Raw genomic sequence first — 16,034 nt, 5'->3', positions numbered from 1 at the left:
GGAGAGACAGAATCTCTGCTATGAGTGCAGAGCCCAACCCAGGGCTTGACCAAACCATGAGATCATGATCTAAGCCAAAATCAAGAGTCAGGCATTTAACCGGCTGAGCCACCCAGATGCCCCACTTCAGCATCATCTGAAATTAAGTACAATATAATAAACATAGTGATTAAAAACCCAAATCTGAGAGCTGATTTGAGTTTCAATCTCACTCAAGGGGCTCCTGGGTGGCTCAGTTGGTTAAGTGTCCAAATCTTGGTTTTAGCTCAGGTCATGGTGTCATGGTTCGTGAGTTCAAGCCCTGCATGAGGCTCTGTGTTGACAGTGAGGAGCCCGCATAATATTCTCTCTCTCCCTCTCTCTCCAAATAAATTAAAAGAAAAACTGTTTTAAAAATTAATAATAAATCTCACTCATGTTTTATAAATTGTGTCACTTTGGGAATGTTACTTAACCTCTCTCAGTTTTAGTTGTATCATCTTTAAAGGGATCATATTAATAATTCTAAATTCATTTTGCTTTTCTGAGGATTAAGTAATATAAAAAGAGCTGATGGGGGTAACTGGGTGGCTCAGTCGGTTGAGTGTCCAAATTCAGCTCAGATCATGATCTCACAATTCATGAGTTTGAGCCCCAGGCAGGTACTGTGCTGACAGCTCAGAGCTCAGAGCCTGCTTCAGATTCTGTGTCTCCCTCTCTCTCTCTCTGCCCCTCCTCTTCTCATACTCAGTCTGTCTCTCTCTAAAAAATAAATAAATCTTTAAAAAAAATTAAAAAAAAACTGATGCATATGAAAGGGCTGATACATAATGAGCTTTTAGTAAATAGAGGCTCTTGTTATTGTTAAATGAATATTCTGAAGATTTAGAAGTTTCCTTGGCCAGGGTCACCTTTTTGTTCACACACAAAAGTTTTCTAGGTATTTCTGTACTTTATTCCACTGCAAATAAATGTCAATCCAAATATGTGGACAATATCACAACTAGCTCAAAGAATGAAATACAACATTTTACTCCATCGATGGCTTTTTGGATATACCTAACCTGTTTACGAGCTGAAAGTTGGTCACCCTAAGCCCACACTCAAAAATTGCCCCCTCATTGGGGTGCCTGGGTGGCGCAGTCGGTTAAGTGTCCGACTTCAGCCAGGTCACGATCTCGCGGTCCGTGAGTTCGAGCCCCGCGTCAGGCTCTGGGCTGATGGCTCAGAGCCTGGAGCCTGTTTCCGATTCTGTGTCTCCCTCTCTCTCTGCCCCTCCCCCGTTCATGCTCTGTCTCTCTCTGTCCCAAAAATAAATAAACGTTGAAAAAAAGAAAAAAATTAAAAAAAAAAATTGCCCCCTCACAATCCTGTATGCCCATTTCAAAAAATGAAACAGAAAAAAGCTCATTTGCCAGTTGCCTTGCTTAACACCAAACATGGTAGGGAAAGCAGTCCATTAGTGACTAAGTAGCTTCAAGGCTTTCTTTCAAATCCCAGTTTTTTAAAAAAAAATGACTATTGCCAGGAGAAATTCCAGTTCTGAAAATGCTATGCACTGTTGATACATTTGTCTTTTACTTAGGGAAATGTTAAGTAAGTTTTTGAAGTTCATTCTGGGTCTAACAGTCTTAGAAAATACTTATACGATGATCTTCTCATGGTTGTTTCATTCAACATCAATTGGGCACATCTATTTTATGTGTCTGACCCTTGGATAGTTCTGGGGCTGCAGTAAGGATTGAAATGTCACCCCTGACTCATTGAGCTTACAGTCAGAATTAGGGATGGGGGAACAGCTAGAAATTAACAGGCATTACTATATGATATAGTACACTACTATCATAGTATATATGATAGTTCTATAATGGAGGAAATGTAAGATAATATAAGAATACATTTGCATTTGATTTCTAGAAAAATGTTGAATAATGGTTGGGCTTTAATCAACCAGTTAATCTCAATTAATCAATATTAATTGAGAACTAGTATTAGTGGCAAGGAGTGGCTTGACAGTAGGAAAGTGATATAGAAAAATATCCCCTATGATTTCTAGGGGGTCTCCTCCCTAGCCAAATCAAGTAAACAAACAATCCAAACAGAAATCGCAGTCTTTTTAAGCAAATGTGGCTTTAGGCTGAGCTCCCTAGTACCTTCACTTTCCTACCAGTTATCTTCTTTAAATTCTTTCTGTGCAATTGAACACAGCCATGATGTTGAGACTCTTCTATGAAATAAGAAAAATAATTATTATAACCCAGAGGCTCAGCCCCCAAAATCTTTTGGTTATAATTTTGCTTGCAGAGATTAGTTAAATCCCAAACATGAAATCAAATCTTTACCACCAGGGGAAATGGAGAACTCTTGACTAGCTAAATATTCACCAACTCTAACAATAGATTTTTAAAGAAAATATGTCAAATCATATTCAGCATTAACTTGGTACTGCATGTGCAAGTTGTGACACCATTTATTTGATCCAAGTTTGTTTCTTACCTCCAAGTTATCTGTAACTATCTAAGTCCATTCTTGTCAATTATTTTTTAAAAAGTACTTGTAAGATGGAAGGGGTGGGGTGCTTAGTTAGCTTAGTCAGTAGAACATGCAACTCTTTTTTTTTTTTTTTGATTTAAAATTTATTTATTTTGAGAGAGACAGAGAGCACATGAGCATGGGAGGGGCAGAGAGAGAGAATTCCAAGCAGGCTCTACACTGTCAGTGTGGAGCCCTTCACAGGGCTCAATCCCAGAAACTGTGAGATAATGATCTGAGCCAAAACCAAGAGTCCATAACTTAACTCACTGAGCCACCCAGCCACCCCTAGAGCATGCAACTCTTGATTTTGGGGTTGTGAGTTTGGGCCTTATCTGTGGCTTAGAGTTTACTTTAAAAAAAAAAAGATGCAGGAGGAAAAATAAATCTTAATTATGCTGCTGATCTTAACCCTGAAGTATTTTATAGATGTGTCAAGAAGCTATTCACACAACAGGAGACTTACTAATAATATTCTTATGATTCTTTCATTAATTAGAGAACAGTTCACCCTCCCACCTTGGTTCCTGTTTAAATTTTTTTGAAAACTTTTTAATGTTTATTTATTTTTGAGAAAGAGAGACAGACAGAGAGCAGGGTAGGAGCAGGGAGAGAGAGGAAGACACAGAATCCGAAGCAGGCTTCAGGCTCTGAGCTGTCAGCATAGAGCCCAATGAGGGGCTCGAACTCACGAACCCTAACATCATAACCTGAGCCAAAGTCAGATGCTCAACCAACTGAGCCACCCACATGCTCTCCTGTTAACTTTTTGATCCCAATCAATGGGAATGGGTCTTGGCTCATTGACTAGTTGCCCTTTATCTGTTATGACAGGAAGACAAATTATACACATTTATGTAATTTGGTACATGTGACAGATATTTTAATCTCAATTTTGGACATTTAACCAATGATAAGTATTGAAATAAAGGTGAAATGGTTATGAAATTGATGTATATCTAAACACATGTATATACCCAAAGTATAATCCCCATAAACAATCTTCTTAAATCTTCTCTGGAATAAGGTAATAGTCAAGTTACAAGGAAAATTTATACAGATAATCACACACACATACGTTTGGTGAAAGGCCTAAACTGGGTATGAGAAAGTAGAAAAAATTAAGTAAGCAGTTACTCTTTACTAAGGCCTCAGTTAAGATGCTCTCTTAAATGAGGGACAAAATATGCAGTGCAATGACTTAAAATTTAACAGGAGTAAGTTTTGAAAAATATTCATTAGTAGAATGAGGCAGTGGAATATGTCAAAGCCAGAAGAATTTAATTTTATTGTCACAAAGCTCTATTTAAAAATAAAAGCTTACTTGATATCAATATATTTTTCCACCTTTGTGCAATATTTAGAGGAGGAAAATAACCCATTTTATGCCATAGACTTAACAAAAGTACCCTTAAAATACTCTCATAATTTAAAGGCAGTGTTGGTTTCAATCAAGTCAGAATAATTAGAGTATAACTGGGACATTTGGGGACACAGGTGAGTCGAAATGACTTGAAAACTGCTACATTAGAGGAGTACCAAAGAGGCAACCAATGCCAGAAGTACCTGATGCTTATGTATTGTTTCAGCATCAAGACACCCTTTGGGTTACAAGATTACACACAAATGAGATTAACCCCATGTGCCATTTAAATTTCATCCACAGTCTAAAAAGCACAAGGACTAATTTACCTAGTTGTTGCCAAAAGGAATATCAATTAAAGATTTAGGATAAAATAATGCCTGCTCCTGATTTGGATTGAAAAAAGCAAGAATTTAGTACTCAGGATGGGATTTAAATTATGTTTTCATTAGTAAATACTCATGTCCTAGTAATTTCAAACATTTTACTTGATGCTAGAGCTGCAGCTGTGATACTGCGATGCACAAACATGTTTCTGCCTTCATGGAACCAAAAGTCTCATATTAGTCTTTAGTAGCACTACACACACACACACACACACACACACACACTTATGTATATATGTGTCTATAGTCTTTCCTCCTGTATGTGTGTGTGTGCAAACCTTAATCAATGCCTCAACTGTGCAGCTATATTTTATTGGGTAAGTTGGAGTAGAGAATGTGCAGTTACTCATGTTTTGTTTTGTTTTTTTAATTAGAAAGTCAATTCAACTTTTTGAAGCCAAATATTACGTAGATGACGCTGCTAAAATGTAAAAGAACATGTACTCAAATCAATAAACTGAAAAAAAATATATTGTTTGGTTGGTTTCTCATTAATATAAGTAGGAACCTCATTTGCTTCCACAAAAGGTAGCTTTTAAAATATTTGATATTAATATATATCATGAGGAAGATGTGGCTCCTGGCATAGAGGAAGTCAGACTCCTATAAGAGAAACCAGTAACAGAACATGGAAAGAGGGATAAATTTTACCTAAAGTTCAGGGAAGTCCACCCAAAGACAAAATTGGGGCTGAGATTTAAAAGATGAGTTTAGAACACCCTGCATAAAAAATAAAAAAGTGTTCTAAGCAGAGCACACATACTTATCATGGAGATCTGAAAACATATGGGTGTCATGACTGGGAAAAGACTGAGTGAAGACTGATTGAAGAGAAGAGTATAGGGAGAGAGAAGTGTTTCAGAAATGGTTTCAGGGATAGATTTAAAATAGCTAGAATGGCAAGCAGAAGAATATGGGTTATACTCAATGAAAAAGGAGGAAACATTTAAGGGTTTTGAACATAACTATTCCATGATCATAGCTGTGTTTTAGGTATGTTTAGGTATGTTTAGCTGTGTTTAGGTTTTAGCTGTGATAAGTTGGGCTGGGAAGAGAAGAAAGGGAGAATCAACTACAATAAAGACAATTTTCCATGTTAGGGGCAATAAATGCTTCATCCTGGGACTGAGACATAGTAAACCCTTGTGAATGAATGAAAAAAAAATGTAACTAAGTGACAATGGAGATAGAGTTAAGAGTCATTACCTAAATAACACATACGTGATTTGAGAAGAAATTGATTCGGGAAAGTGAAGGAGAAATAGGAAAAAGTAATGATTCCAAGGTTTCAAGGTGAACTATGAGGGTAACTTTTGTTGCCATTAACTGAGATGTGGAACTAAGATGAGAAGCTGGTTATGGGTTGAGCTTGGGTTAAGGGTTGAGCTGACACCTTAATAAAGATGTACTACGGGGCGCCTGGGTGGCGCAGTCGGTTAAGCGTCCGACTTCAGCCAGGTCACGATCTCGTGCTCCGTGAGTTCGAGCCCCGCGTCAGGCTCTGGGCTGATGGCTCGGAGCCTGGAGCCTGTTTCTGATTCTGTGTCTCCCTCTCTCTCTGCCCCTCCCCCGTTCATGCTCTGTCTCTCTCTGTCCCAAAAATAAATAAACGTTGAAAAAAAAAATTAAAAAAAAAAAAAAGCAAAAAGAAAGATGTACTACACTAGGTATGAAATCAGTATTTGAAGTCTGGAAAAGAACCCAGAGCAAGAGAGAGAGTTGGATATCATCTGACGTTAGTTGAGTTACAGAGAGCTTGAGATTACATCAGAAAGGGGTATATGGCATGAGAATAAAAAGATGACTTTCACAAGTTGGGTTCCCAAGGAAGCAGGCTCTGAGATGGAGATTAGTCAGTGTGATGTTTATTAGGGAGTATGTTTGGGATCAATACATTGGGGAAAAGGAGAGGTCAAGATGGGATCTGCTTTCCTTTTTTTTTTTTTCTTTTCAAATTTTTATTTAAATTCTAGTTAGTTAATATACAGTGTAACATTGGTTTCAAGAGTAGAATTCAGTGATTCATCACTTACATACAATACACATAAAACAAATGCTCATCATAACAAGTGCCCTCCTTGGGGCACCTGGGTGGCTCAGTCGGTTGAGCGTCTGACTCTGGCTCAGGTCATGATCTCTCAGTCTGTGAGTTCAAGCCCCACATCGGGCTCTGTGCTGACAGCTCAGAGCCTGTAGCCTACTTCAGATTCTGTATCTCCCTCTTTCTCTACCCCTCCCCCGCTCATACTGTCTGTGTCTCTCTGTCAAAAATAAATAAAACATTAAAAAAATAATAACAAGGGGTGCCTGGGTGGCGCAGTCGGTTAAGCGTCCGACTTCAGCCAGGTCACGATCTCGCGGTCCGTGAGTTCGAGCCCCGCGTCAGGCTCTGGGCTGATGGCTCAGAGCCTGGAGCCTGTTTCCGATTCTGTGTCTCCCTCTCTCTCTGCCCCTCCCCCGTTCATGCTCTGTCTCTCTCTGTCCCAAAAATAAAAAAAAAATAATAAACGTTGAAAAAAAAAAAATAACAAGTGCCCTCCTTAATGCCCATCACCCATCTAGACTATCCCCCACCAACCTCCCTCCATCAACCCTCAGTTAGTTCTCTCTCTAAAAGTCTGTGATTTGTTTCCCTCTTTTTCCCCCTCCCATATGTCCATCTGTTTTGTGTCTTAAATTCCACAAATAAGTGAAATCATATGGTATTTGTCTTTCTCTACCTGACTGATTTTGCTTAGCATAATACACTCTAGCTCTATCCATGTCATTGCAAATGGCAAGATTTCATTCTTTTTTGATGACTGAACAACATTCCATTGTGTGTGTGTGTGTGCGTGTGTGTGTGTGTGTGTGTGTGTGTGTGTGTATCTCACATCTTTTCGGTCAATGGATGGACATTTGGGCTCTCTCTCTGTAGCTTGGCTGTTGATGATGCTGCTATAAACATTTGGGTGCATGTACCCCTTTGAATATGTATTTTTGTATCCTTTGAGTAGCAAAAATCCAAAAGTAGACAAAAGTACTACCTAGTAGTGCCATTGCTGGATTATAAGGTAGGTCTATTTTTAACTTTTTAAGGACCCTCCATACTGTTCTCCAGAGTGGCTACACAATTTGCGTTCAAGGTAGAATCAAGTTACAACAGAAACTTCAACTAATCCTCCAAGGTTTTCCAAACATGGTATGACCCTTTATTCTCCATCCCAAGATGGAGCAGAGGCTGGGCCTTACACCTCTATACCAATCAGCCATTGGAAATGACTGCCCAGGGAACTAGGCATGACCCTTGGCTAGATGTCCCTCTTCAACTGAGGTAACTCCTTAAAGGTGCTATTAGTGGGGTCTGTCTTCTGGCAGTGCACACCCAGCAGGAGTTATAATTACTTCTTACTCTAAAGGTGTTCGTGGTGGCACATCACATATCTACCAGGATGGGTGAGCATGAAATAGTATAGGAAAGCCTGTATTGATGGAACTGGATAGTGAAGGGTGAAAATAGAGCAAGGGTTTCTGGGAGTGTAAGATCACTGGAATACAGGTACTCTTTGAAAGCCAAGATTCAAGAAAGAAGAGAAACACAAGCAGATGTAATATCTGCAGAAAATTTAACTTTAAAGAATAAGAAAAGGACATTGGATTTGGCATAAATATGATTACTTTTTTAATGTTACTGTTTACTAGGAGAGAAAATAGAATAAAATTGAGAATTGCATTTAGCCAAAAGTGATCATTGTTGAAATCAGAGAAACAAAAGGGGAAGTCAATATGCTAAGAAACAAAATAACAGGCTGCAAAAGAACATGTTCTCGTTCTATTAAAAAATTCACCTGCCATTACTTATCTCCTACTCTGATCTGATTTCATCCAACACAAGAAGTAAAAATGCTAAAACCTAGAAAAGAAGATTAATTAAATTGGCTCAGCAATATGTTCCTTTCATATGAGAAAACCTATCTAATGAAAAGAGTTTTCTTCATTCCTGTGAATTTTCTGGTAACAGTCCTCTTGAAAGATTCCAAGTTATGTTTCATTCAAGACGTTCAAGAAATGTTTTCCTAGATATCCATTTAGAGTGCTAAAATTCTCCAAGCAACTTTATGGTCTGATAAACTTCAAGCTATTTTCCAGATTAAGCCTTGGATAGAGTGAGCGCCTTTGTCTGGTTAGAAGCCCAGTTCTATGGTACTGCATAAATAAAAACCCTTATTTAAAGTCACACAGAGGTTGACAGCCTTCTTGACAGCATATTGCTAAAAACAGCACAAAAGTCTTCAGGAAAGATAAAAGACAAAGGAACATTTATTGGCCAATTATTATTCTCGAGACACTTTTTCAGATGTTTGCATACAATATGTCATTTGTCCTCACTCCAAGTCTGTGAGCTATTCCCTGTCTTATAAATAACATTTCTGTGTTTCAGTTTTCCAAATAACCTGACCAATGTTACTCTATAAGGATTAGAACTAGGATTTATTGAATGTCTGAATGATTATTTCATTCATTCACCAAGTATTATTAAGCATCTGTTTTTTTGCATTATTGGAACTCAAATCTGATAGCAAAGCTTATATCCTAAATTTTTATTTTCTTAATTATTTTAATTTTGTTGTACTTATTTTCATGTATCATAATGGTTTAGAAACACATTCAAAAAGTCCAGCACAGCTGCCTGCAATGGTAACTCAAGTTACCTGAATGAAAATACTGAGGTAGTCACCATTGCTCCAAAGATGCAGTTATTCATAATGCACATTAGGAGACACAAAAAACAGTGGCTGGAAGTGGTGAAGATTAATACATATTGGTTTTGAAGTGACTTATATAATGTAAAATAATCAGTCTTTATTGAGTGATATTGATGTTTTTTTTTCTTTTTTTAAAATCCTTTTTTTTTCAATTAAAATAATTAGAAAGAATGGGTAAATCATAGTGTGTTAGGTAAACTAGCAAAAAGAAACAGAAATATTTCTCTCATTTTCCTATCTATTGGCTATAGAACTTCTGTGACAAAGAAAAAAGTGTTTTGGCACCAAACATATACATTCAACTCATTTAACTTATTGGAACATTCACGTAAGTTCTGATAAATTAATTAAACAATGTGGCCAGTAGACTAAGATGGTTTTAATACCTTAGTAGCCTATGAAAACAAACCAAAACCTAAGCCTATAAGTGCCTCAAGTTTAAAAAATCAAAACCTAAGGACAATCAGTCGCAAACAGCCAACTTAGCTTTTCCAAATAATGTCACTCTTAAACCATATCAAATAAGCTTTTTTCCACCTCTTCAGTAGAAAAGTCTTACCCCTCACTCCCGAAGGTGGAGGGATCTGGACCACTTCCAGTTTGGTGATGCCTCATTCCAGTCAATTTTTGCTCAAACTCTTAAAAATTTTATATTCCTCAATTTATCTTTTAACAGCTGAATGGTCTCTAATTCAATTCTCTTTTATATTTACATGCTGAGTAACAGAAGACTATTCCTATTTTAACATCTATGTAGTAAAACTATATAACTTTCTACATAATGATGCTCTATAAACATATTTTTTAGAACTAAATCTGAAGAATGAATTGCTGGAGGAAAATACGTTGTATTTTCAAAATAAGATTTTAGTATCAGTTTTTGCAGGTAGAAATGAGTTAGCAAAGTCTATTCTTAATAAGCTTTATGCAGAAATGTTTGACCTCTCTAAACTTGTCTCAGCATTTCTGTGGTACAAATAAATTGATATGTTAATACAATATCTACTTTTGGACAATAGTTGATATAGTGTGCCTTATTATTCACCAATGATCTTTTCAATAACAGTCGAACACATAGGAGTTGATGCCAGTAATTGAAAATATTCTTATGTAAAGAAAGGTAAATGTATAATTCTTCATAAACCTGAATTCTCACAAACATTTATATGGGTGTCTACTTTGGATAATATATAAGAATTAACTAATATTGATCAGTGATTTAACAAATTAATACGTTGTACTTATACTAACACTTTAATCTCCTGATTATCTGTTGTCTTCACAAATACTTAAAGTAGCTTTTTAAATGTCTTACTGCTTCATAAAAGTAAAACAGGAGTACTTGAATAGGAAATAGATTAAGGATTCATCTCTATGAATGGATTCATCCATTCTGTATTTATGATCAATATATAACTCAATATTTTCCCTAGGGGATGAGACATATTTGTAGAAATTAGGGAAAAAATTTCTTGGATCTGTCCATTTGACACAATCTGTCACCAGTTCTTACCTTAGGAAGATAAAGAACATACCTGATCAGTGAAGCTCTTTGTTTTATGTGTATACTGACAAGTAGAGGAGGTTACATCATATAGCTAAAAATTTAAATATATATAAATGCGTGTGTATATATATATATAAAATATATAGTATATAGATAGATATTATATATATACTATATATATATATAGTATATATTCTTTTGCCAGGCCTGGTGGTGAGCATTAAATGCATAATTACTTATAGAATACTAAATGAGGGTTCAAAAGGAGACATTATAGTGTATAATACTATATGTTTGACAATGTAGATACAGGACAATTATATTTTAAAAGGATAAAAGAATGGGGAGAACAAACGAAAAAAAGCAATAATTGCTTTTATAAATAATGTTGGTAGTAACATAATTAGAATTGTCATCTTAAGACAATAATGCAGATGATATGGAATAAAAGAAATGAGAAATTATGGGATACTCTAATTCTAAGATCCCCTGCATCCTTGAGAACTAGTGTTTCCAAGAAGAATGTGAAAGAAGAAACAGATGAAATGTAAAACAAAATAAGTAAAAGCTGTATTCTAAAATTTTATAGCAAATATTACTATGAGTTCATGAGATATTTTATCTTTAATACGCACTTACATGACATATGCAATATACATATACATACATGTATATAATATATACAAAATGTATTAGCTCTGTCCACTAAAATGATTATATTAATTCCATCCACTGAAAAGCTCTAGAAACGATAATCTAGCCACCTGCAGTGAGCAAACCAAATATTGTATGCCCCCCAATGGAAAAACAGAATACCCATCTATAGTCTCGCCAAAGAATCAAACCTGGAGTAGATTTGAAATAAATGTTTTGAGTTCGTCTTTGACATGCTGTGTGCTACATAAGAAGAAGAGCATAGTAACTATATGAAAATATGATACTGAAGGCTTTATAAAACTAGAATAAATATTTGAGGGTCATTTTTATGGTGTGGTACTTGAGACAATAGAAATTAATGATATGTATGTTAAGAGAAATAGCACAGGTCTAAGGTACGAACCATTAGAAATCAAAAATCAAACATGGAGGTGGTTGGGAAATATGTGAAATAGATAAAGGGGATTAAGAGTACAGTTATTGTGATGAGCACTGAGTAATATATAGAAATGTGGAATCATATTGTACACCTGAAACTAATATAATACTGTATGTTAACTATTTCAATATAAATAAATAAATAAGCATAACAGAATGTTAAAAGGAAGAATCAAAACATGGATAAATGCTAATAAAGAAGATCCATTGCAATTTCAGAGGAGTAAGAGAAGTAATAAGATCACAGGGGTCATTTATGAAGAAAGTTTAAAGAAGCAAACTTCATGATGTATCAGTTTTCAGCCAAAGACCTAAATATTCAAGATGTAGTCATCAGTTCCATGGGCTTATATCTTAAAATTGCAAAAACCAAACAAAAAGTGCCAGAAACTTCATTTGCACTTTAAATTTAAATAACCACAACAATAAAACCTTTACAAATGTACATTGTGCAATTATTAATGTTCTCATTTTCCAAAAGAGAAAGCTGACACACAGAGGTATCAAGTGACGTTGGAAATCCAAGTTGAGAATGAAGCCAGTTTTTTTTTTTTTAATTATTAGCATGAGGGTCTTTTTAGACCACCCCATTTCTGTGATTTCACACTCTGATTAAAACCTTAAACAATCTTCTTATATGTATTTATCAATTATCAGTGTCCACTGAAGAAGAAATTGCAAATTCATAGCCTGCTTCTATGTTTTGAGGACACAGAAGAGAAGCATCATAGCAAGATGGACAACAGAGGGTGCCCTCCACTTTGTGCATAAGATGCATTGACTAATCATTTCCTGAATCATTACTAAGTGATGCTTCATAAAATTCTTGGCAACTGAGTCTTTTAAACTGCAACAGATGTGAAATGGTGAGTAATATACTTCCGTATTTTTCTCCCTAAAGGCAGTTGAAATTCAAATCATCAAAGTCAAAGCAAAGACAAGCTGACTATACTTAATTAAATGTTGATGCCAATGGAAAGCCTTATACAGTATCTGGAGATATTAACAAAGAAAACTTTGCAAAATGAAATCAGCAGCTACTTGGTGTTAACGGATTTCCAAGTCAAGAGAGAGGGTCACAAGCAGTTGGCACACTTCCACGCTGATAGTTAACAACTGACTTCCAGGGAAATGTCTTTCTGAAACGGTGCCTTTGCTAATTGCTTATTTTAGATTTTTCCACTGAGCAGAATTACAGATTCCCTCTACAATTTACTAGGAAAACATTTACTTAAACCCTCCTTGACTTTTCAGTGCAATAACAATAAAAGGCATCACCTTCTGGTATTTAAGTTGAACAAAATGCTTTCAGCAAAGTCACTCTATATTTGCAATAAACTAATTTCTCACAAAGGATCAAAGTCCTCACATATGGAAAAAGTAACCAACCATTTTCAATATGCTTTGTAACAGATGCTTCCATAAGCAAAATGAAGCATAGAATCCACAGGTTTCAGATGAAGAATGTAACTGAAAATAGTGTGAACAGCTGGCAAACTTTCTGATTCCTCAAGAGGCACATGCCGAGGAGGCCGTTGCAGTGTTTCTGCCTTCCTAAGCCTCCTACCACTAACCCCACCCTCCTAACACACACACGCAAATTAAGCATTGGAATCTTTAAAAATTACTAAAATCTCTGCCCAAGACCTGATGTTCTGGGAGCTTCCTCAAGACTCCTGGGAACAGTTTTCCTTTCTAGGTGTGTAGATTTTATATTATCGATTATTTCAAAGCAAGATCATTTATACCTCTAATCCTTTTACTCTACATTCAGAGTCAAACAATGAATTTCAATTTTGTTATTTTCAGATTCTCCCAGACGTATAGCTCCTATATACCACTAATATAAGTAATTCTCCAGGAAATAGAACAGAGGTTCTCACCTTTCCATAGGATTTTCTTTTTAATATAAAAAAACTGCAAACTGCTTATGATAATACTTATATTTTTATTATCAGGTTATTAAAGGCTTACCATGATGGCAAAACATTACAAGGGTCCAGTATCATTTTGTAATGATATATATTTTATGTATAACATCAACATCTATATACACTTGAAAAGATAATATTTATTTCATAATAATGAGATCTATACCCATAAGAATTTGCAAGTATTATAAAATATCCACCTCCTAATTTTACTTTTCCCCTTCAATTCTCAAGAGCACTAATACTATTTTCAGAGAATTCATTTTTGTCTGTTTTAATATTTTTTAAGAGTTTATTTTTTGAGAGAGAGAGTGCAAGTGGAGGAGGGGCAGAGAGAGGGAGAGAGAGAGAATTCCAAGCAGGCTCCACACTGCTAGTGGGGAACCCTATATGGAGTTCAAACTCACAAACTGCAAGATCACCACCTGATCACAACCAGAGCCAAAACCAAGAGCCAGCCACTTAACCAACTGAGTCACCCAGGCACCCCTGTCTTAAGATCTTTCATGTTTCTGAAGAAAATTCAATATAAACATAAGCATTATCATCAGAAGTAAGGCTGTTTTCTCACTCAAGTTCACTGGCTCCACCAGACCAAGGCTATATTACAGACCCAGGCTGAAGCAGGTCAGATAATCCTTTATGGTGTTTCAAACATGCTACTTCTCTTATCTCACTAATCGCAACTAATGATACACACCACTCATTTCCTGGACGCATGCAAGATCTCTCAACCCATTCAATCCATCTCCAAGTTATGCCTACTACTACTTTTCAGTTGAGCCTGTATTATCTCTCCTGAACAATTACTGAATTGTCTTCCTAGGCATAGGCTGCATGCAGTCACAGATCGCATTTCATATAGTAAGTCCTTCCTCTCCTCCCTTCTTACCTCCTGCAGCATGTCTTCACTACCTGGTTGATCATTGAAGACTCAGAGCAAATGAGACTTCCACTGTGAGGTTGCCTCAGTATCTCTAAAACTGAGTATTTGCACTCATGGAATCTACACTTCAAGTGACCTACACAAATGATGTCAAAACCGTGTAATCTCTCTGATGGTAGTTTGCAAGCAACACAGGGCAGACACTGTATGATAGTTGTTACAGTCTGTTCAATACATGTCCTTCAGTGATTGCCAGAAAATGTCTCCTAGCTTTTAATAACTCTCTCAGATTATACAAAATCAAGTTCAAGGAACATAGGTTTATCAAAATCCTTAATAAGTAAGTGGCCCCAATCTATTTTTTCATACTTACCTCTACATTGGCCTTATACCTGCCTACCACTTTTCCAGTAATAACGAGACATTTTAGTCACATGACTTTATTTTCTGTATTTCAAATGTATTTTCTTTTTACTTTCACAAAATGCTATCATTCAAGTTGATACATGCTATAATCATATAGCACAAAATGCTGTATCAAGTTGATATATTTCCTATGACACCCTACTGATTCTTATTCAACTTCATCCCCTAATCTTTCTATTGAAGTATTCTTCATCTTTTACACAAAATTAAAATATTACTTCTTCTTTGGAAACATCTTTAATTTACCAGTTAGAATTTGTTGTTGTTGTTGCTATTGTTTTCTCCTGTGTCTCAGAATACTTCTCATATACTTCATTTAAAGCAGATAATACAGGATAGTCTTTGTCATGATGTGGTAACAATAGGGCCTGAAATCTTAGCAGTTATCCCGGCAAAGTTTGTTTCTTTCTTTAAAAAACCTAATGTAAAAAAAAAAAAAAAAATTAAAAAAAAAAAACCTAATGTAAGTCTGGTAACTTCGCAGAGTAGCTGTTCTACATCAAATGACTTCATCAGTCACCATGTTTCTTGTGTGTCTGCCATGGCAACATGAGGCTTCCTCAATCATTTCAAGAGGGAAGAAGAAACTGGAACACTATGCAGGAACTTTGCATGCCTCTACCCAAAAGTGCTCAGTGCATGTGATCCCACCTAGTGCAAATAGGTCTAAAGGAGAGAAGATGACTGGATATTAGTGAGCACTCATTTTATTTTATTTTTTTTTTCAACGTTTATTTATTTTTGGGACAGAGAGAGACAGAGCATGAGCGGGGAAGGGGCAGAGAGAGAGGGAGACACAGAATCGGAAACAGGGTGAGCACTCATTTTAAGTACCAGAGAGACTTACTCACTTTATAGATATTTATGTATTTACTTGTCTTCTTTTGCTAGACTGTGAATTCCTTAAGGGAAAACCTTCATTTCTATACCCCAGAACTTCAGCCAATACCGTGCTTTGAGTATGACATCAGTTATTGTAAGACAGAACTGAAATAAATCACAAGGGAAATAAGGTTGTGCTTATCTCTGAGGAGAAGAAACAAAAATTCTGTTCTTACGTCCTCAAATATTCACACAATAGATTCTCCCTTTCCTATCAAAGGGGTTAACCATGAATATTACCTTCCATTCCATTTTGAGCATTAAACACATGTTTAACAATAGCAGAAGTTGCCACATGAAAT

At 36.0% G+C, this 16,034-nt stretch overlaps 1 long non-coding RNA gene across 1 annotated transcript in view; it reads left to right on the top strand.

Annotated features, from left to right (window-relative positions):
• Positions 1-12,469, top strand: part of LOC147584255 (uncharacterized) — a 113,452-nt gene extending 100,983 nt beyond the window's left edge. The window contains exon 4 of the long non-coding RNA XR_015245548.1: positions 12,265-12,469. This is a non-coding gene — a long non-coding RNA (uncharacterized LOC147584255). The remainder of the gene's footprint in view (positions 1-12,264) is intronic.
• Positions 12,470-16,034: the final 3,565 nt, after the last annotated feature.

The sequence above is a fragment of the Puma concolor genome, chromosome A1 (assembly GCF_028749965.1).
Source record: "Puma concolor isolate L17-30 chromosome A1, mPumCon1.1.hap2, whole genome shotgun sequence".
In the NCBI taxonomy this organism is placed as follows: domain Eukaryota; kingdom Metazoa; phylum Chordata; class Mammalia; order Carnivora; family Felidae; genus Puma; species Puma concolor.
The sequence above is the reverse complement of the archived record's forward strand: the minus strand, read 5'-3'. Positions and strand labels throughout refer to the sequence as shown.